Genomic DNA, 21791 nt, shown 5'->3' with positions numbered 1-21791 from the left:
AAATACCACATTTCAGCCTGCCTCTCAAATATATCATGGAGGTTTGCACAATGAACATATTTAGATGTCCAGTTTTCCTTAAAATAAATAATTTATTTCGTTTCGTTAATAAAAAGTTTTAAACTTCATTACCCACAAGCCTCCGTCGTTCTACCTATGGAAAGGCAACACTAGGGGGCTGTTTTTTGTAGTTCATTGAAGTTATGCTTAGGGTTAGGAATAGGATCTCGGTAAAGATGTCATTTTTCTCAAGACAGCAACACTTCATTGTTGACTTAATATATTACTAATGTGATGGTAGCAGCAAAGCATACTTTTCAACATGATGCGCTGTTTAATATGGGTTAAAAGATAGTCCAACCACAGACTGTCCTGAAAATTCATAGCCAATGACATCAAAGCTGAGCAGCGGTGTCACACTTCCTCATCCATTTATGACCGATGTCTTTCGTTTTTCGGCTGAAGGGATAGATTCGGTTAACAATAGATTAAGCTTGCTACTTATTAGATTATGTTTTATTAACGTCTTCACCTTCCTCCGTTGTTCAACTTGAAAAAAATTGGGCAATATTGATGTGCACATGCCCAATATGTCTTAAATATAAGACACATTTTTAAGATTTTTATTTATTTTTTGACCAAAGACAAATATATTTACTAATCAAATGATGTGCTTCTAAAATTTACATTGTATATTACATTGTGTTTTAAAGTTAAAATTGTTCACATTTGTGTTTCTGTGATTTACCATTCTCTACCATTTGAACTCTAGGAATAAAAACAGAAATTATAAATGAATGAATGAATGAATGAACAAATAAATACATGAAGCATAATGAACATGCATATTTTTGTAAGGATCTTCCATTATTTATTGATATGTCAAACTCATTTAAAGACAACATGCCCAAATTACTACACTGCATCCTCTGTCACCAAGCTCGTTTTTGCCACCATAAAGAATAAAAAGGCAGTTATGTTGTAAACATTAACTATTTTCAGTATGCAAATGAAAATGCTTTTATTAAAATACAAAACAGTAAATACAGTATGTCTTTCAGAGAACACTGGAAAAAGATAAATTATTTTAAAAATTAAATTGACCAAAATGTTATACAACACAATGTAAATGTTTCAAACTCACAAAAAACACCATGAAGACATAAATGTCAAGTGTGCAATATCATCTATAAAACTCTATCAGCACAGCATCAAATAAACACTGATTGTCTGAACAATGAAAGACAGAGAAAGTGTTCAGGAAAACAAACACCTGCTAGCTTTGACATAACATCATGATTTCACTTCATGACTGGAGCTAGGGGATGACTGAGTATGAATATCTCCTTTACTAAAACTCTTAAAGTCTAAAAAGTTTACTGTATGAAGCTTGAAAAAGAGAACAAAATGCTTTATCAATACGAAAAATACTATGTTTAACTATTGTTTTCATCACTGGTTCTGTAATGTATTCATTATGAGCTTATAATTAAAACAAAGTTACATCTTCTGCAAAAATCAAACCACTGCAAAGTCTAATCACTGATCCAGGGACCATTTCTGTGTGTGCGGGGGAAAAAGAGTTAACGAGGTGAGTCCTTGTGCATGATGGAGAACTAGCATTATCTGCAAAAAATCCTGTAAGACAGAAGGAAGGAAATATTATTAATTACGTGCAACTTGTACATTACACCTCTGTAAAGATGCGGTATAATTAAATGTTAAATGCATCCATTATTGAAAGCAAGTAATTAATAGCAAGCTATAGTCATATGAATTCTTTTGATAGTGTCAGATGAGACCGTCCTGGGGCTTGTACAATATCATACAAGTGTTAAACTGGATTATTAAGACTGTGATGTGCGACTGTGTTTAGGGATCATTTTTAAGACTTTGACCCCGTCCAGATACCCACACTTGCAGTCTTGGCCACTTGAGAGTGTGTGTACGTGACAGTGTGTGAACGAGACTTTGCCCGGTCTTAATAATGCCAAAGCACAGCGTCCTTAACACACACTAAACCTCTCCAATACTGCTCCGGAGCGCTTTACAAAGCTTAGTGTATCCCATCATGCATCATGTTTTGGAATAAATCGTCAGACTTTTTGCTGAGATCTCACAAGAGGTCACGGAAAGCTGTCCAATGTACAGTATGTGAAATATTGATAATTAGATATTAAAAATCTCTGTAAACACATAAGTGTCCCATAAGGCAGTGGCTCCCATTCCTGGTCCTGGAGAAGCCCAACACTGCACATTTGAGATGTCTCCCTGATCAAACACACCTGATTCAACTCATCAGCTCATCAGCGAAGACTCCAAGACCTCAAAAGTGTGTTTGTCAGATAAGAGAGACACCAAAACCATGCAGTGCTGGGGTTCTCCAGGACCAGGATTGGGAAACACAGTCATCAGGTCATGAAAAGTTCGACACACACTTGTGGTCATCATGCTCACTTGAACACTAGGCCAAATACAGGAAAGACGTCAAATAAGTAATCAAGTGGTCAAGTGCAAAGATGGCAAGTGTGGGTATTTGGACAGTGCAACAGTTTAAGAAACAACAAATGCTGTACAATTTATAACAGCAGGAATGTTTGATAAAAGGGACAAACTATCACAGACTTACTGCTGCAAATATCTGATATCAATAAAATAAAAAAAGGGGAGAGAAAATAAAATTGAATTATATACAGAATGTTAATAATGATCTGTGAGCAAAATATTTAGATATAATAAATATATATAAATATATATTTAAATATAAACTGATATGAATGAACTGCAAAATGGAAAAATGCATGTTTTATTATTTATTTTTAATTTGATTTTTTTTTTTTTTGGATTTACATTAAAAGGTATTAAAAGCATGGTACAGAACATATGATTACTGTGATATCTGTCATATAAAAGCACATAAAAACACTAACATTACAGTGATACAAACAGCTGGTTTGGTGATTATTGTATTGTTGTATTGATTATTAATATACCATAGTAAAACTACAGTTACAGTTACTAATGTCCCGTTTACTGTGTTTTAACTTCACATTTCATTTATTACTATTGTAAGTGTCGTGATTACCATGATTTTACTACAAATACAACTTACATCATTGATCCTGAAATTAATAATAATATAAAACGGATCGAAGGTCTATGGCACGTCAGGTGACAGATATAGTTTAATCACACTAATTAGCAGCTGTGTTCATTTATTTAAACGCAATGAAACTCAAAGACAGCCGCGGATGACCGATATAATACAGCGATTAAACATATGGCACTAATCTGATTAATAAATAAGACAGAATACATTTATAAAAGGCATTAAAAGAGCGTATTTAGGACTACTCACCCAAACTGTGGAACTGATAGCAAGTATCGCGATGTGTGCTGAATGAGACTTCTTGAACGTGATTTCATAGCGATAAACATCTCATGTCCTCGTCGTGTCGAATTCTGACGCCAAAGTTTCCCACTGAAAGCAATGAAGGTCGTAGTGCTTCGATATTCGACGCCAAGAGGCACATTTGGCGTCATAAAAGTGACGCTAGGGGCGCTTGACCATGCTTCGGTTTTTGACGCCTTTGGAGTGAGAATGGGTTGTGTTTGGGTAAAAAACCTTCTTTGAATTCATATAAAATGTCCCTTACTTTTAAAATGCCCACATCCACCCACTTCTTAAAATAAAGTTATTTTCCTTGTGTCCCAATCTTTTTGTTTAAAAATAAAGGTTGATTTAAAACGATTCCCCTTCCAACAGGTTTAAAATCCACCTTTGCTAAAAAAAGACCCCCAAGCGCTTAAAACTTCCTTGTAAAATTCTGGTATTCCTTGTATCATCCAGTTCTTCAATTTCATCCATAAAATATTGTCTCCAATTTGTAAATTTCCACACCTATTCAAATAAAACTCCATAGTTACCTTCCAATCTTCTTTATTTTCATCATCTAAATATTTCTTGACCACTTTTACCCTCATACTCTTCATTTTTTGTTCCAGATCTACTAGTCCCATCCCTCCCTCCTCTACCGGCCCAATCAAAGTGTTGTAAGCAATTCTTGGGGTTTTTTTTCCCCATAAAATCTCTAAAATTGATTTTTTTATTCTTTGTCTCACCCACAGCGGGATTGATGCTACATGTAAAACGTACCACATTTTTGAGAACATTAAAACATTTACTATTAAAATCTTTTCTTTTAAATTTAAAAACCTGTTTCTCCAAAAGACCAACCTTCTTTCCATCCCATCCACTATTTCCCCCCACATATTATCCTGTACATTCTTTGCACACCTAAAATCTTAAATTCCTGCACTTCTGTGAAACTCCAACACCCCGTTACAACCGGTACCCTCCCAAATCTCATGTATTCAGTTTTCTCTTCATTTATCTTTGCTCCTGACCCTTGACAATACAAATTGATTTTATCCATTACATTTTTAACACTCTGCAAATTTTCCACTATTATTGTAGTGTCATCAGCATACTGGTAGATCTTATTTAGCTCCTTTCCTCTATTTATTTCAATCCCTTTTATTTCTTTACAGTTTTTAACTATCAGTCCTAAAGGCTCTGCCACTAAAGAATATAATTGTGCTGATAATGGGCATCCTTGTCTTATAGATCTAGTTAAAATAAAAGGCTTTGTTAAAAAACCATTACACTTTACTTTTGTTAATGCATCTTTGTATAAAATTTTTAACCACTTTATAAAATTCACCCCAAAACCAAACTGCTCTAAAATCGAAAATAAAAATCCATGCTCTACTCTATCGAAAGCTTTTTCAAAGTCTAAACTAATAAAATAACCATTTTTGCCTTCTCCACTGACATAACTTATCCCATCTCTTATACTGTTTGTTATATCAGCTATGTCTCTTCCAATTACTCCATTTGCCTGATTTGTCTCTATTATACTCTGTAAAACATTTTTTAATCTGTTCGCTAAAACCTTTGCTAAAATCTTCAAGTCAGTATTTAACATGGTTATTGGTCTAAAATTCTTTAAAAGCTTCTTATCAACCTTTCTTTTATATATTATTTTCATCAAACCCATACTCATTTTTTGATTGAAAGCCTCTTTTTTAAAAACCTCCTCATATACTTCTTGTAGAATCAAACTTATTTTATCCTTAAAAACTTTATAAAACTCATTACCTATCCCATCTATACCAGGGCTTTTCTTGTTTTTCCAATTATTTATTGCTTGTGTTATTTCATCTAGCTTTATTTCTCTATCGCATTCCATTTTGTCTGCCACCTCCACTCTTTTTGTTATTTGTTGTAATAATACATTTCTCATTTTTCCATCTGTATCTTTAGTTTTAAATAATTATTCATAATAGCTTCTTACTACTTCCAGAATTCCTTTTGTTTCCTTAATTACCTCACCATATTTATTTTTCAATTCTTTTATCATTTCCGATTTTGCTTTCCCCCTTTCTAGGTTAAAGAAGAACCTGGTGCATTTTTCTCCTTCTACTGTATATTTTGCTCTACTTCTTAACATTGCTCCATTACATTTACTTTCCTCAAATTTATTCAATTCCTCCTCCATTACTATAACATTTTGCACATTTACCTCCTCCTTATTTAATTCTTCCTTTAAATTATCTCTTCTCTCTTTTTCTTTAGCCCTTTTCACTTTCTGGATCAACCTGCTATACTTAATTGGATATTTTTTTATTTCATATTTTACATTCTCCCACCACAATCTCTTGTCTTCCCAATACATTCCATTTTCTTTTTCTTCTTCTATTATATTTTCAATCCCTTGTTTGTAACTTTTGTTTTTTAAAAGTTCTGTGTTTAAAATCCAAACTCCAGGTCCCTTAATTTCATCTTTAAAATTCATTGCCATTAAAACCATTTTATGATCACTCAAAGAAGTTTCCTTATAAGTTATATCCTCTATAAAATAGGTTAGGTTTCTTGTACATAAAAAGTGATCTATTCTTGTTTGACATAAAAAATTACCGACTAGCTGTTTTCTAGAAAAATCTCTTTTCTTTTCATGCCTCTCTCTCCATACATCTATCATATTTTCCCTCCATCAAACCTCTTAATTCTTTTCTCCCTGTATCTGACTTAAAAACCATTCCGTCAGCCATATCTCTCTTACTAAAAACCGTATTAAAATCACCCGCCATTATTATTTTTCCCCATCCTTCTATCAAGTCTCTTAAAACAGTAAAAAAAACATAGTCTTTTCTTTTTATTCATTTGGCGCATGTAGGTTGATTAAATTAAATTCTTCATTTCCATATTTAATTTTTACCCCTATACATTTCCCTTTTTTATCATCATAGATAAGTTCCCCTTCTATTTCCTTGTTTGTTCTTATTAATATAGCTAACCCTCTTCCCATTTGTCCTTCTCCATTATTAAAAAAGATTTCTCCATCCCATCTCTTCTTAAAAACATCCATTACATCCCTTCTCCAGTTTGTTTCTTGCAATAAAATAATATCCTCATTTTTACACAGTTCTTTTAGTTTTTCAAATTTCATTTCATTCAACAGTCCCCTAGCATTAAAAACAACAACACTTAAAACCATAAAATACAATAAAACATGCATAAAACCCATTTTCTCAGTCCGCGCTCTCAGAGACTTTCAACACTTCATATCTATTTACATTTACTAGAGGGTTCTCTTGTGTCACTTTTTTCTAGCCTTATCAAGGTTCGGTCTTACCTTGGGCAATCTTCTTCTTTTGAGGCCTTTTACTTCAGTGTCTACATCCTCATTACTTTCCTCACTCTCTTTGTCTTCTTGATAGTTTTTTTCCATTTTGTCCAATGCACTATCCAGTACCCTTTCAGGTTTTTGCACTGGTGCCAATTTTCCTCCTTCCATTTGAGTCTGCATCCTTTGTTCGTTGTCGTCCTCTCCTTGTCCATTACTGTTCTCTTTATTCCCACCGTCCTGCGTTCCTTCCTCCTCTTCCTCCATCTCCTTGCCTTCATCTTTCTCATACATCTGCTTTCCCTCCTGCTCCTCTTGATTTTGGTTGTTTTCCATCCAGCACTCACACTTATTCAAAACTCTCCTGCAGTCCGGGCAACTCACCGCTCTGCAGTCTCTTGCGAAGTGGCCCCTTTCCAGGCACTTGTAACAAGTAAATTCTGGGCAGTCCTTTACCATGTGGCTCTGGGCTCATGCACAGTCTACAGGTCTTCACCTGGTTACTGTGCACCACCCGAAAAAACTGTGGACCTTCTGCTGTCTCCATCTTGGTGCTGTAGGGCAGGGAAGCCACCTCTTTGGGGAACCGCACTTTAATATACCTCGTCCCATCTTCGATGCTGGTGCCTGGGTATGTCCTCCTCCTGATGTTAGAGACTGGGGTTACCCCCCATCCCTCTAGTTTCTTTAGGATGTCCTCATCATTCACATAGGCAGGCAGGTGCATGAATGAGACAACATAGTCCCTGTTTTGCAGCCTTTTCACCTCACAGTTTATTCCCTTAACCGTCAGTCCATTGGTTAATTCATCTGCATCCTCCTCATTCTCTAAGGTAATTTCATATTCTTTTGATAGCCTTGGTCTCACAGCCAGAATTTTTGCCACACTGATTCTCCCTGCGATCGCTTTAATAATGTCTTCTGCCTTCGCCTCCTGCACATGCAATAATTCCACAATCACTGTTGCTTCCTTCATATAAACTCTTTTTGCAGCACCTCTTCTTTCATCTTTATCCATTCCGTTTCCTTCTCGTCATTGATTTTCCAGTCCAGGTTCTTTTTGCCTTTGTGTCCCTCCTTCCATTGCTTTGTCCGTCACCAAAGATCCATCCATTTTTAACATAAACAAACTACTAGACTTACTTTCCCCCCAAACAGCATACGCTGTTGGGAGGATAAACTTAAACAAAAAATAAAAAAACAAAACAGAACAAAAACTCCTAAAACAAACACAAAAAAGATTAAATACAAACAAGCTTAGGTGAGCCTTCCTCACCCTCTACTGCCAAGTCACTTCCTGTGAGCAATCTATCGCCCCCAGGTTGGTATGGCCGTAAGCGAAGACTGCTGCAACGAGAGGGCTATTTAAAGACCAGCCAATCTAATCGCCAGTACATAATATAAGTAGGAAAGAAAACCCAAAAGCTTAAAGCACCTGGTATTCCTAGGCAGTCTCTCATCAAAGTACTAACCAGACCTAAACCTGCTAAGATTCAGAGATCGGGCATTGACTCTTTTTTTTTTTTTTTTTTAATGAAAGATTTTTATATAATTCGTGAAATTTTCCAAAAGATTAAAGCACCTGGTATTCCCAGGCAGTCTCCCACCCATGTACTAACCAGGCCCAAACCTGCTTAGCTTCCGAGATCAGACGAGATCGGGCATAGCCAGGTTGGTATTGCAGTAAGCGAAGACTGCTGCAAAGAGAGGGCTATTTAAAGAGCAGCCAATCTAATCGCCAGTACATTATATAAGTAGGAAAGAAAACACAAAAGCTTAAAGCACCTGGTATTCCTAGGCAGTCTCTCATCAAAGTACTAACCAGACCTAAACCTGCTAAGATTCAGAGATCGGGCATTGACTCTATTTTTTGGCAAAATTATTATATACTAAGTGAAAAATGTCCAAAAAGCTTACAGCACCTGGTATTCCCAGGCGGTCTCCCATCCAAGTACTAACGAGGCCAAACCTGCTTAGCTTCCGAGATCAGACGAAATCGGGCATAGCCTTTTTTTTTTTTTTTTTTATTCAATTCAAACATACATATCAATTATTAACATACAAAGATACATAATATGCTTTCTTTAACATAGACACTCCTAAGATTTTGGGCTGTCAGACATCTTACAAATAATAACTTAAAAAACACTCATTACATTGTTTAATCTTTTAAAAATGACAATTCCATCCCCAGGTCATTTAAAACCTTTAAGACCTCCTGAGTAAAAACATAATTAAAAAGATTCATTGTTCCCTCCAACTTAAAGTAATAAAACAGACATTCAACATATTTCTCAACTTTTCTCCTAAACATTTCCCACACATCAATTAAAACATTTTCCTTTTTCACCACTACTCTTCTTTCCCATACCGCACTTTTCATCAACATCACAAGTAAATTAATGATCTTCTTGTTTTTACAATTTTCATTAATTCCCAACATGAACACCTTTTCCCACTCAAATTTCCCAATTTCAACTCCTCTCAAAATTAAAATCATGTTTTTACATCTCTCATTAAAAACTTTCAGCTGATCACAATATAAAAACAAGTGTAAGAACCCTTCATCTGCATCTTGGCATACTTTACATGTGGCACTTTCCTCCATCCCAATTTTGTTTAAAATCACATCTTTGAACACTGCTTTGTTCCTGATAAAATACTCCATATTCTGCAGTTTTGTCTGTAAAATTTTACCATTCATGTTCGACCATATATTCTCTTCTTTTACATCATTGAACATCCGTATCCAGTACTCATTTACAACAGGTTTCTTAAAAACAGTATCTCTAAAAACACAATAAAACATTTTCACAGTACATTCATTAAAAGCACACAGTTTTTCCCCTAGCCTCACATACACATCTTTCCCAGGTTTCTCTTCTTCCATGTTGTCAATTCATTTTATCCACTCTTGAGGTATTGCATTCTTAATTACGTCATACTTGTTTGTTATCTCTCGTCTGCTATAATCCTCCTTTGCCTCCTCCATCACATCCACAATGTATTGCACTGGTAAAAACCCCTCTTTGAATTCATATAAAACATCTCTGACTTTCGTGATTCCCACATCCCACCACTTCTTAAAAAAAACCTCCTTCCCTTGACTTAAAATGCCGTTGTTTAAGAATAAAGGCTGATTTAAAATGTTCTCTCTGCCTTGTGGCTTAAAATGCACATTCGTAAAAAATTTGCCCCATGCCCCCATCAGTTCTTTATAAAAATCTGGCAGCCCCTCCGTCATCCATTTTTTAACTTTCATCCATAAAATGTTGTCCCCCAAATTAAAATTACTACACTTACTTAAAAAATGCCCCATTGTTCTCTTCTATGCCACTTCGTTTTCTTCATCCAAGTACTTTTTTATTATTTTCACTCTCAAGCTGTTCTTTCTTTGTTCCACATCCATTAACCCCAGTCCTCCCTTCTTCACTGCTACTATTAAGGTGTTCTGTGCTATTCTTGGTGGCTTCCCTTCCCATAAAAAATCTAAAAAACATTTTTTCAGGCTCTTTTCTACCCACAACGGCATAGATGACACATATAAAATATACCACAATTTTGAAACCATTAAAACATTAAGAACTAAAACCTTCCCTTTCAAAGTTAATGTTCTCATTCTCCAAAAATTCAATCTTCTTTCAATCCCTCCTAAAGCTTTTGTCCTCATTTACTTTAGCTCCTGATCCCCTACAATACTTTTGTACAATTTGAATTGCATTTTTCACACTCTTCAGATCTTTTAACAATAATGTTTTGTCATCCGCGTACTGAAAAATTTTACTTTCCCCTCCATCGATGCCTATGCCTTTTATCCCCTCTCCATGTTTTACAGCCAATCCCAAAGGTTCTGCAACTAAAGAATATAAAAGAGCTGACAACGGACATCCTTGTCTTATCGATCTAGTAATTTTAAAACACTGTGTTAAAAAGCCATTACATTTAATTTTTGTTATTGTGCCTTTGTATAAAATCCTAATCCATTTCATAAAATTCTCTCCAAAACCAAAACTTTGTAAAACATCAAATAAAAAACCATGCTCCACCCTGTCAAAAGCTTTCTCGAAATCTAAACTGATAATAAACCCATTTTTATTGCTTTCATGTATGTACCTTATCATATCTTTTATACTAATAGTTTTATCTGCTAAGTCTCTCCCTTTCACTCCGTACACTTGGTTAGTTTTAATTATACTCGGCATGACTTCTTTCAATCTGTTGGCTAAAATTTTAGATAAAATCTTTAAATCAGTATTCAGCATTGTAATCGGTCTATAGTTCTTTAAATCTGTCTTCTCTCCTTTTCTCTTGTATATCAATTTCATTAAACCCATTCCCATTCTTTGATTTAATTCTCCTTTCTTAAACACCTCTACATATACTTCTTTTAAAATGCTAGTTAAAAAATCTATATCTATATATATATATATATATATATATATAAATATATAAATATATATATATATATATATATATATATATATATATATATATATATATATATATATATATATATATATATATATATATATCTATTAAAAAAACTATATAAAATTCACTCCCCAAACCATCTACACCTGGACTTTTATTTTTGTTTAATTCACTTATTGCTCTTTTAATCTCTTCTTCTCTTATCTCTTCATCACACTCTTTTTTGTCTACTTCTCCTACTGTTGTTTTTATTTGATTCAGTAACTCCAGTTTTTCTTCTTCGCCCACCCCCTCAGTACTAAACAGGTTCTCATAGTAAGCTTTTATTTCTTCTAATATTTCCTCATTAGTTTCCACCACTACACCATTTTTCCCTCTTATTTCTTTAATCATTCCAGCCTTCCCTCTTATTTTTTCTAAATCAAAATTTTTTTTTGTACATTTTTCACCCTCCACAGTATATTTAGCTTTACTTCTTAGTCTTGCACCTTCATATTTTTTCTCTTCCATGTCTTTCAATATTCCCTCCAATTCTTTTATTTTTTGTATATCTTTCCCATTCTCATTTAATTCCTTTTCCAATTTTTCTCTTATTTCTCTCTCCTTCTTCCTCTTACTTCTCTGTATTAATTTACTGTACTTTATTGTGAATTTTTTAACTAAATATTTAACATTTTCCCACCATATCCTTTTATCTTACATTCTGTACATTCCATTCTCCTTTTCTTTTTCAATAATTTCTTTAATACTTAACACATAGTCCTCATTCTTCAAAACCTCTGCATTTAAAACCCATACCCCCGGCCCTTTTTTCACTGAACTCCAGTCTACTTGCATAAAAATTGGTTTATGGTCACTTAAGCTTGATTCTTCATATTTGATATTACCGATAAATCCTTCAATGTTCCTTGTACATAAAATAAAATAAATCCTTGTCTTACACATAAAATTACCCACTAATTGCCTCCTTGAATATTCTTTCTTTTTTTCGTTTCTTTCTCTCCATACATCAATTATATTATTTTCTTCCATTAATAATTTCAGTTCTTTTCTTCCTTTATCATTTTTAAAAACCATTCCCTCTCCCATTTCTAATTTACTGAAAACAGTATTAAAATCACCCATCATAATAACTTCTTTATGTTTCTTTAAAAATTCTCTTAATATATTAAAATATTCCTTTTTTTCATTCTCTACTGTTGGTGCATGAATATTAACTACAATAACTTTTTTTCTCCTCATACTCCATTTCAACCGCCATACATTTCCCATCCATGTCATTATATATTGTTTTACAGGATACACCACTGTTTTCTTTTATTAAAACTGCAACTCCTCTTCCCAGCCTCCCAACACCATTGTACTCTTCCCTCCAGTTAGTTTCTTGTAATAAAATCATATCTTCTCCTTTACACATTTCTTTCACTTTTTCAAATTTTCCCATGTCTGACAGCCCTCTAGCATTAAAAGTCACTATTCTTAACAGCATAAAACATATAAAAACATGCATAAAACCCATAAACTCAGTCCATCTCCTCCAAACCCTTTAGCAACTCATACTTATTTGTACATTCAAAACCATCTTCTTTAAGCACTCTTTTTCTTGCAGTATCTAAATTGGGTATTACCTTCACAGATCTTCTTCTTTTTGATGATTTTCCCTGCGTTTCCTCATTTTCTTGTCCTTGTTCACACTCTTTTGTAGCATCATTAATTTCTACTGCGTCCATCTCCTTTTGCACACTGTCCGTCACATCCATCGGTGTACATAAAATTCCCTCCTGTTGTGCAACATTTAATACTTTATTCCTTTCATCATCCAGTTCCATAGTATCCAAAGCATTTTTCAAGCTGTCAGTCAAATCCATCTGTGTCCAAATTCCCCCCTCCTGTTGTGTTTGTATGATGGGTTCGTTACACTCTTTCTGTTGTTCCATATCCTTAATTAATTCCAGGCCTTCACCTCGAACTCTTTCTCCATCGTCTCGCTGCTCGTTGTCTCTTTCATGCACCTGCCCGCCCACCTGCTGCTCCTCCTCCTCACCCTGCATCCAACACTCACACTTATTTAAAACCAAATTGCAATCCGGCACATCACAGCGTTGCAATTTCTTGCGAAGTGGCCTCTCTCCTCGCATTTATGGCATTTGAACTCCGGGCAGTCCTTCACCACATGGTCTGGGCTCATGCACAGCCGACAAGTCTTCACCTGATGGCTGTGCATCACCCGAAAATATTGTGGACCCTCTGCCATCTCTATTTTTGTGCTGTAAGGGAGGGAGGCCACCTCCTTCGGAAACCGCGCCTTTACATATCTTGTCCCATCCTCAATGCTGGTGCCCGGATAAACACGCCGCTTTATTTTTGAAATTGGGGAAACCCCCCAAACCTCCAGTTTATTTAAAATCTCTTCATCAGCAAGGTAGACGGGCAGATGCATGAAAGAGACAACATAATCTCTGTTTTGAAGTTTTTTTCTCACAGCTCACTCCATTTATTAGCAATCCCTCAGTCAGCTTATCACAAGTTGCCATGCGTCTCTCTCCAGCCAGTCCAGTGTCGTTTGCCATGCGTCTCTCTCCAGCCAGTCCAGTGTTGTTTGCCATGCGTCTCTCTCCAGCCAGTCCAGTGTCGTTTGCCATGCGTCTCTCTCCAGCCAGTCCAGTGTCGTTTGCCATGCGTCTCTCTCCAGCCAGTCCAGTGTCGTTTGCCATGCGTCTCTCTCCAGCCAGGCCAGTGTTGTTTGCCAATAATCCATCCATTGTACAAAAACACCAAAAAAAAACAATTAACCACCCTCCAGCCAGCAAGATGCTGCTGTTAGGTGGTTTAAAACTGAAAAACCACACAAAAAATAAACTAAAAGTCCAAAAACAACTCACAAAACAAACACTAACAGAAAAATCAAAATGGAGGAGAGCCTTCCTCTCCCAACTGCAGCCGACACTTCCTGTAGCTCTCTAGCGCCCTCTGGTTGGTATGGCCGTAAGCGAAGACTGCTGCAAAGAGAGGGCTATTTAAAGAGCAGCCAATCTAATCGCCAGTACATTATATAAGTAGGAAAGAAAACCCAAAAGCTTAAAGCACCTGGTATTCCTAGGCAGTCTCTCATCAAAGTACTAACCAGACCTAAACCTGCTAAGATTCAGAGATCGGGCATTGACTCTATTTTTTGGCAAAATTATTATATACTAAGTGAAAAATGTCCAAAAAGCTTACAGCACCTGGTATTCCCAGGCGGTCTCCCATCCAAGTACTAACCAGGCCCAAACCTGCTAATATTCAGAGATCGGGCATTGACTCTTTTTTTTTAATGAAAGATTATTATATAATTCGTGAAATTTTCCAAAAGATTAAAGCACCTGGTATTCCCAGGCAGTCTCCCATCCATGTACTAACCAGGCCCAAACCTGCTAATATTCAGAGATCGGGCATTGACTCTATTTTTTGGCAAAATTATTATATACTAAGTGAAAAATGTCCAAAAAGCTTACAGCACCTGGTATTCCCAGGCGGTCTCCCATCCAAGTACTAACCAGACCTAAACCTGCTAAGATTCAGAGATCGGGCATTGACTCTTTTTTTTTTAATGAAAGATTATTATATAATTCGAGAAATTTTCGGTATTCCCAGGCAGTCTCCCACCCATGTACAAACCAGACCTAAACCTGCTAAGATTCAGAGATCGGGCACTGACTCTATTTTTTGGCAAAATTATTATATACTAAGTGAAAAATGTCCAAAAAGCTTTCAGCACCTGGTATTCCCAGGCGGTCTCCCATCCAAGTACTAACCAGGCCCAAACCTGCTTAGCTTCCGAGATCAGATGAGATCGGGCATAGCCAGGTTGGTATTGCCGTAAGCGAAGACTGCTGCAAAGAGAGGGCTATTTAAAGAGCAGCCAATCTAATCGCCAGTACATTATATAAGTAGGAAAGAAAACCCAAAATCTTAAAGCACCTGGTATTCCTAGGCAGTCTCTCATCAAAGTACTAACCAGACCTAAACCTGCTAAGATTCAGAGATCGGGCATTGACTCTTTCGGGTTTTTTTTTTGTTTTTTTTATGGAAAATTATTATATAATTCGTGAAATTTTCCAAAAGATTAAAGCGCCTGGTATTCCCAGGCAGTCTCCCATCCATGTACTAACCAGGCCCAAACCTGCTAATATTCAGAGATCGGGCATTGACTCTATTATTTGGCAAAATTATTATATACTAAGTGAAAAATGTCCAAAAAGCTTACAGCACCTGGTACTACCAGGCGTTCTCCAATCCAAGTACTAACCAGACCTAAACCTGCTAAGATTCAGAGATCGGGCATTGACTCTTTTTTTTGTTGTTTTTTTTTTTGTTTTTAATGAAAGATTATTATATAATTCGTGAAATTTTCCAAAATATTAAAGCACCTGGTATTCCCAGGCAGTCTCCCATCCATGAAGTAAACCATGCCCGAACCTGCTAATATTCAGAGGTCGGGCATTGACTATATTTTTTGGCAAAATTATTATATACTAAGTGAAAAATGTCCAAAAAGCTTACAGCACCTGGTATTCCCAGGCGGTCTCCAATCCAAGTACTAACCAGACCTAAACCTGCTAAGATTCAGAGATCGGGCATTGACTCTATTTTTTGGCAAAATTATTATATACTAAGTGAAAAATGTCAAAAAAGCTTACAGCACCTGTTATTCCGAGGCAGTCTCCCATCCAAGTACCAACAAGGCCCAAACCTGCTTAGCTTCCGAGATCAGACGAGATGGGGCATAGCCAGGTTGGTATGACCGTAAGCCAAGACTGCTGCAAAGAGAGGGCTATTTAAAGACCGACCAATCTAATCACCAGTACATTATATAAGTAGGAAAGAAAACCCAAAAGCTTAAAGCACCTGGTATTCCTAGGCAGTCTCTCATCAAAGTACTAACCAGAAATAAACCTGCTAAGATTCAGAGATCGGCCATTGACTCTTTTTTTTTTTTTTTAATGAAAGATTATTATATAATTCGTGAAATTTTAAAAAATCTTAAAGCACCTGGTATTCCTAGGCAGTCTCTCATCAAAGTACTAACCAGACCTAAACCTGCTAAGATTCAGAGATCGGGCATTGACTCTTTTTTTTTTTTTTTTTTAATGAAAGATTATTATATAATTCGTGAAATTTTCGGTATTCCCAGGCAGTCTCCCACCCATGTACTAACCAGACCTAAACCTGCTAAGATTCAGAGATCGGGCATTCACTCCAGTTTTTTGGCAAAATTATTATATACTAAGTGAATAATGTCCAAAAAGCTTACAGCACCTGGTATTCCCAGGCGGTCTCCCATCCAAGTACTAACGAGGCCAAACCTGCTTAGCTTCCGAGATCAGACGAAATCGGGCATAGCCAGGTTGGTATGGCCGTAAGCGAAGACTGCTGCAAAGAGAGGACTATTTAAAGACCATCCAGTCTAATCGCCAGTACATTATATAAGTAGGAAAGAAAACCCAAAAGCTTAAAGCACCTGGTATTCCTAGGCAGTCTCTCATCAAAGTACTAACCAGACATAAACCTGCTAAGATTAAGAGATCGGGCATTGACTCTATTTTTTGGCAAAATTATTATATACTAAGTGAAAAATTTTCAAAAAGCTTACAGCACTTGTTATTCCGAGGCGGTCTCCCATCCAAGTACCAACCAGGCCCAAACCTGCTTAGCTTCCGAGATCAGACGAGATGGGGCATAGCCAGGTTGGTATGACCGTAAGCCAAGACTGCTGCAAAGAAAGGGCTATTTAAAGAACGACCAATCTAATCACCAGTACATTATATAAGTAGGAAAGAAAAACCAAAAGCTTAAAGCACCTGGTATTCCTAGGCAGTCTCTCATCAAAGTACTAACCAGACCTAAACCTGCTAAGATTCAGAGATCGGGCATTGACTCAATTTTTTGGCAAAATTATTATATACTAAGTGAAAAATGTCCAAAAACCTTTCAGCACCTGGTATTCCCAGGCGGTCTCCCATCCAAGTACTAACCAGGCCCAAACCTGCTTAGCTTCCGAGATCAGATGAGATCGGGCATAGCCAGGTTGGTATTGCCGTAAGCGAAGACTGCTGCAAAGAGAGGGCTATTTAAAGAGCAGCCAATCTAATCGCCAGTACATTATATAAGTAGGAAAGAAAACCCAAAATCTTAAAGCACCTGGTATTCCTAGGCAGTCTCTCATCAAAGTACTAACCAGACCTAAACCTGCTAAGATTCAGAGATCGGGCATTGACTCTTTCGTTTTTTTTTTTTTTTTTTTAATGAAAGATTATTATATAATTCGTGAAATTTTCGGTATTCCCAGGCAGTCTCCCACCCATGTACTAACCAGACCTAAACCTGCTAAGATTCAGAGATCGGGCATTGACTCTAGTTTTTTGGCAAAATTATTATATACTAAGTGAATAATGTCCAAAAAGCTTACAGCACCTGGTATTCCCAGGCGGTCTCCCATCCAAGTACTAACGAGGCCAAACCTGCTTAGCTTCCGAGATCAGACGAAATCGGGCATAGCCAGGTTGGTATGACCGTAAGCCAAGACTGCTGCAAAGAGAGGACTATTTAAAGACCAACCAATCTAATCACCAGTACATTATATAAGTAGGAAAGAAAAACCAAAAGCTTAAAGCACCTGGTATTCCTAGGCAGTCTCTCATCAAAGTACTAACCAGACCTAAACCTGCTAAGATTCAGATATCGGGCATTGACTCTATTATTTGGCAAAATTATTATATACCAAGTGAAAAATGTCCAAAAAGCTTACAGCACCTGGTATTCCCAGGCGGTCTCCCATCCAAGTACTAACCAGACCTAAACCTGCTAAGATTCAGAGATCGGGCATTGACTCTTTTTTTTTTTTTTAATGAAAGATTATTATATAATTCGTGAAATTTTCCAAAAGATTAAAGCACCTGGTATTCCCAGGCAGTCTCCCATCCAAGTACTAACCAGACCTAAACCTGCTAAGATTAAGAGATCGGGCATTGACTGTTTTTTTTGTTTTTTTTTTTGTTTTTTAATGAAAGATTATTATATAATTCGTGATATTTTCCAAAAAGATTAAAACACCTGGTATTCCAAGGCAGTCTCCCATCCATGTACTAACCAGGCCCAAACCTGCTAATATTCAGAGATCGGGCATTGACTATATTTCTTGGCAAAATTATTATATACTTAGTGAAAAATGTCCAAAAAGCTTACAGCACCTGGTATTCCCAGGCGGTCTCCCATCCAAGTACTAACCAGGCCCAAACCTGCTTAGCTTTCGAGATCAGATGAGATCGGGCATAGCCTTTTTTTTTTTTTTTTTTTTTTTAATTAAGAAATTTCAATCAATAAAATACAATAGATTAAACACAGTCAATAGAAAATACAGAACATCGTCTTTACACATCTCTACATCTTTCCTTTACATCGATAATTTAAAAAACTCTTCCACTTTCTGGCAACTTCCACATTAAATCATTTATAACACAACAAACTTTTGGGGTAAAAACATCATAAAAAGAGTCTAAATTCTTTACACCTTTAAAGTACACATACAGTTTTTCAATATATAATTCTGTTTTTCTTTTAAACACACTCCAAACATCCAACACAATTTTTTCCTTTTTAGCCACAGTTCTTCTGTCCCATATTGCACTTTTCATTAGCATTACACACAGATTAATGAAACTTTTGTTTTTACACTTTTTTCCCAACCAAACATAACTCTGTTCCATTCCATTATATTTTCATCCCACTCCTCCGCCACATCTTTAATTAAACATTTACATTTCCTTAAAAAATCCTCTAGCTCTCTACAATGTAAAAACATATGTAAAATCCCCTCTTCCTGTTCCTGGCACACTTTACACAGAGCATTTTCTTCCATTCCTATTTTATTTAAAATAACATCAGTAAAAACCACTTTATGCCTTATAAAATACTCCAAACATTCCAATTTTGTTTCCACACATTTCCCCGTCATGTTTCTCCATATACACTCTTTTTTTTAAATCTTTGAATTTCTGCACCCAGTATCCATTTACAATCGGCTCTCATCTCTAAAAGCACAATAAATCATTTTCACAGTACATTCCTTAAAATCATACAGTTTTTCCCCTAATTTCACATTAATACATTTCTCTTTTGGTTCTCCTTCCACACTTTCTATTCTTTTAATCCACTCTTTAGGTATTGCATTTTTAATGATTTCATATTTATTTTTTATTTCTTGTTCACTGTAATCTTCTTTTGCCTCTTCCATTGCATCCACAATATATTGTGTCGGTAAAAATCCTTCTTTAAATTCATATAAAACATCTCTCACTCTTGTTATCCCCACATCCATCCATTTCTTTAAAAACAATTCTTTGTCTTGCTTTAAAATGTTTTTGTTTAAAAACAGAGGTTGATTTAAAATGTTTTCTCTCCCATGTGGATCATACTCTACTTTGTCTAAAAATTTTCCCCAGGCACTAAACATTTCCCTATAAAACTCTGGTAAGCACTCTGTCATCCAATTCTTAGTTTTCATCCATAAAATCCCATCCCCCATGTTAAAATCCCCACATTTGTTTAAAAAATATTAAAAATATAATCCAAACTAATAACATATCCTTTTTTCTTTCATTTATCTTATTCTAACTATTATACTTAAAGTTGTATCCGCTATATCTTTCCCTTTTACTCCATACACTTGTTTTTTTATTATGGTTGGCATTACCTCTTTCAATCTATTGGCTAAAACTTTTGTTAAAATTTTCAGATCTGTATTCAGCATTGTAATTGGTCTATAATTTTTTAGGTCTACTGTGGCGAGTGGGGCGGGGCCGAGAGGCGTGGGAACGAGGAGTGAGGCCAGGTGTAGTGATTGGAGATGAGCTACACCTGAGCCCCACCGCTAGTATCGAGTCCCACGTAGGAGATGGAAGGATATAAAACTGGAGCGACGACCGTGAAGGACGAGAGAGGACCAGGCCTGGGACATTATTTTATGTTTTGGCTTTTATTTGTGCGCACCAGTCGTCCGTGAGGGGCTGGTGCGCCGTTTTGTATTTATTTCTGATTATTAAAATTATGTTTTGATTGTGCGCTGGTTCCCGCCTCCTTCTTCCCGATGAATATGGAGATTTGTTTGAATCATTACAGTGGTGCCGAAACCCGGGAGAAGGAGGCGGGAACCAGCGCACAATCAAAACATAATTTTAATAATCAGAAATAAATACAAAACGGCGCACCAGCCCCTCACGGACGACTGGTGCGCACAAATAAAAGCCAAAACATAAAATAATGTCCCAGGCCTGGTCCTCTCTCGTCCTTCACGGTCGTCGCTCCAGTTTTATATCCTTCCATCTCCTACGTGGGACTCGATACTAGCGGTGGGGCTCAGGTGTAGCTCATCTCCAATCACTACACCTGGCCTCACTCCTCGTTCCCACGCCTCTCGGCCCCGCCCCACTCGCCACATCTACTTTATCTCCTTTTCTTTTATATATCAACTTTATTAGTCCCATCCCCATTCTCTGATTCATTTCCTCTTTTTTAAAAATGTCTTCATATACTTCTTTTAAAATACTTGTTAAAAAATCTTTAAAAACGATATAAAATTCACTCCCCAAACCATCTATACCTGGACTTTTATTTTTGTTCAATTCACTTATTGCTCTTTTTATCTCTTCTTCCCTTATCTCTTCATCACACTCTTTTTTGTCTACTTCTCCTACTGTTGTTTTTATTTGATTTAGTAACTCCACTTTCTCTTCTTCCCTCATCCCCTCAGTACTAAACAGGTTTTCATAATATGCTTTTACTTCTTTTAATATTTCCTCATTTGTTTCCACCACTACACCATTTTTCCCTCTTGTTTCTTTAATCATTCCAGCTTTCCCTCTTATTTTTTCTAGATCAAAGAAAAACTTTGTACATTTTTCACCCTCCACAGTATATTTAGCTTTACTCCTTAGTCTTGCACCTTCATATTTTTCCTCTTCCATGTCTTTCAATAATCCCTCCAATTCTTTTATTTTTTGTATATCTTTTTACCATTCTCATTTAATTCATTTTCCAATTTTTCTCTTATTTCTCTCTCCTTCTTCCTCTTACACATCTGTATTAATTTGCAATACTTTATCGTGAATTTTTTTACTAAATATTTAACATTTTCCAACCATATCCTTTTATCTTCGCTGTACATTCCATTCACCTTTTCTTTTTCAATAATTTCTTTAATACTTAACACATAGTCCTCATTCTTCAAAACCTCTGCATTTAAAACCCATACACCCGGCCCTCTTTTCACTGAACTCCAGTCTACTTGTATAAAAAGTGGTTTATGGTCACTTAAGCTTGATTCTACATATTTAATGTTACCGATAAAACCTTCAATGTTCCTTGTACATACAATAAAATCAATCCTTGTCTTACACATAAAATTCCCTACTAATTGCCTCCTTGAATATTCTTTCTTTTTTTCATTTCTTTCTCTCCATACATCAATCATATTATTTTCTTCCATTAATAATTTCAGTTCTTTTCTTCCTTTATCATTTTTAAAAACCATTCCCTCACCAATTTCTAATTTACTGAAAACACTATTAAAATCACCCATCATAATAACTTCTTTATGCTTTTTTAAAAAATCTCTTAATACATTAAAATATTCCT

At 35.9% G+C, this 21791-nt stretch overlaps 4 non-coding genes and 3 pseudogenes across 4 annotated transcripts; all 7 read right to left on the bottom strand.

Annotated features, from left to right (window-relative positions):
• Positions 1 to 8259: 8259 nt before the first annotated feature.
• On the bottom strand, positions 8260 to 8378 carry LOC128006885 (uncharacterized; annotated as a pseudogene).
• A 6487-nt stretch (positions 8379 to 14865) lies between these two features.
• On the bottom strand, positions 14866 to 14984 carry LOC128000299 (5S ribosomal RNA). Its single transcript, XR_008173086.1, has one exon. It is a non-coding gene; the product is annotated as a 5S ribosomal RNA (ribosomal RNA).
• Positions 14985 to 15792: 808 nt separating this feature from the next.
• On the bottom strand, positions 15793 to 15911 carry LOC128007194 (uncharacterized; annotated as a pseudogene).
• A 495-nt stretch (positions 15912 to 16406) lies between these two features.
• On the bottom strand, positions 16407 to 16524 carry LOC128005844 (5S ribosomal RNA). The gene has a single exon (XR_008178483.1). It is a non-coding gene; the product is annotated as a 5S ribosomal RNA (ribosomal RNA).
• A 221-nt stretch (positions 16525 to 16745) lies between these two features.
• Positions 16746 to 16864, bottom strand: LOC128006909 (uncharacterized; annotated as a pseudogene).
• A 221-nt stretch (positions 16865 to 17085) lies between these two features.
• LOC128004242 (5S ribosomal RNA) lies at positions 17086 to 17204 on the bottom strand. The gene has a single exon (XR_008176936.1). It is a non-coding gene; the product is annotated as a 5S ribosomal RNA (ribosomal RNA).
• A 357-nt stretch (positions 17205 to 17561) lies between these two features.
• Positions 17562 to 17679, bottom strand: LOC128006311 (5S ribosomal RNA). The gene has a single exon (XR_008178939.1). It is a non-coding gene; the product is annotated as a 5S ribosomal RNA (ribosomal RNA).
• Between the last annotated feature and the right edge of the window lie 4112 nt (positions 17680 to 21791).

This window comes from Carassius gibelio, chromosome B22 (genome assembly GCF_023724105.1).
Source record: "Carassius gibelio isolate Cgi1373 ecotype wild population from Czech Republic chromosome B22, carGib1.2-hapl.c, whole genome shotgun sequence".
Taxonomy (NCBI): Eukaryota; Metazoa; Chordata; class Actinopteri; order Cypriniformes; family Cyprinidae; genus Carassius; species Carassius gibelio.
Note: the sequence above shows the minus strand (reverse complement) of the source record. Positions and strands in the feature narration are given on the sequence as shown.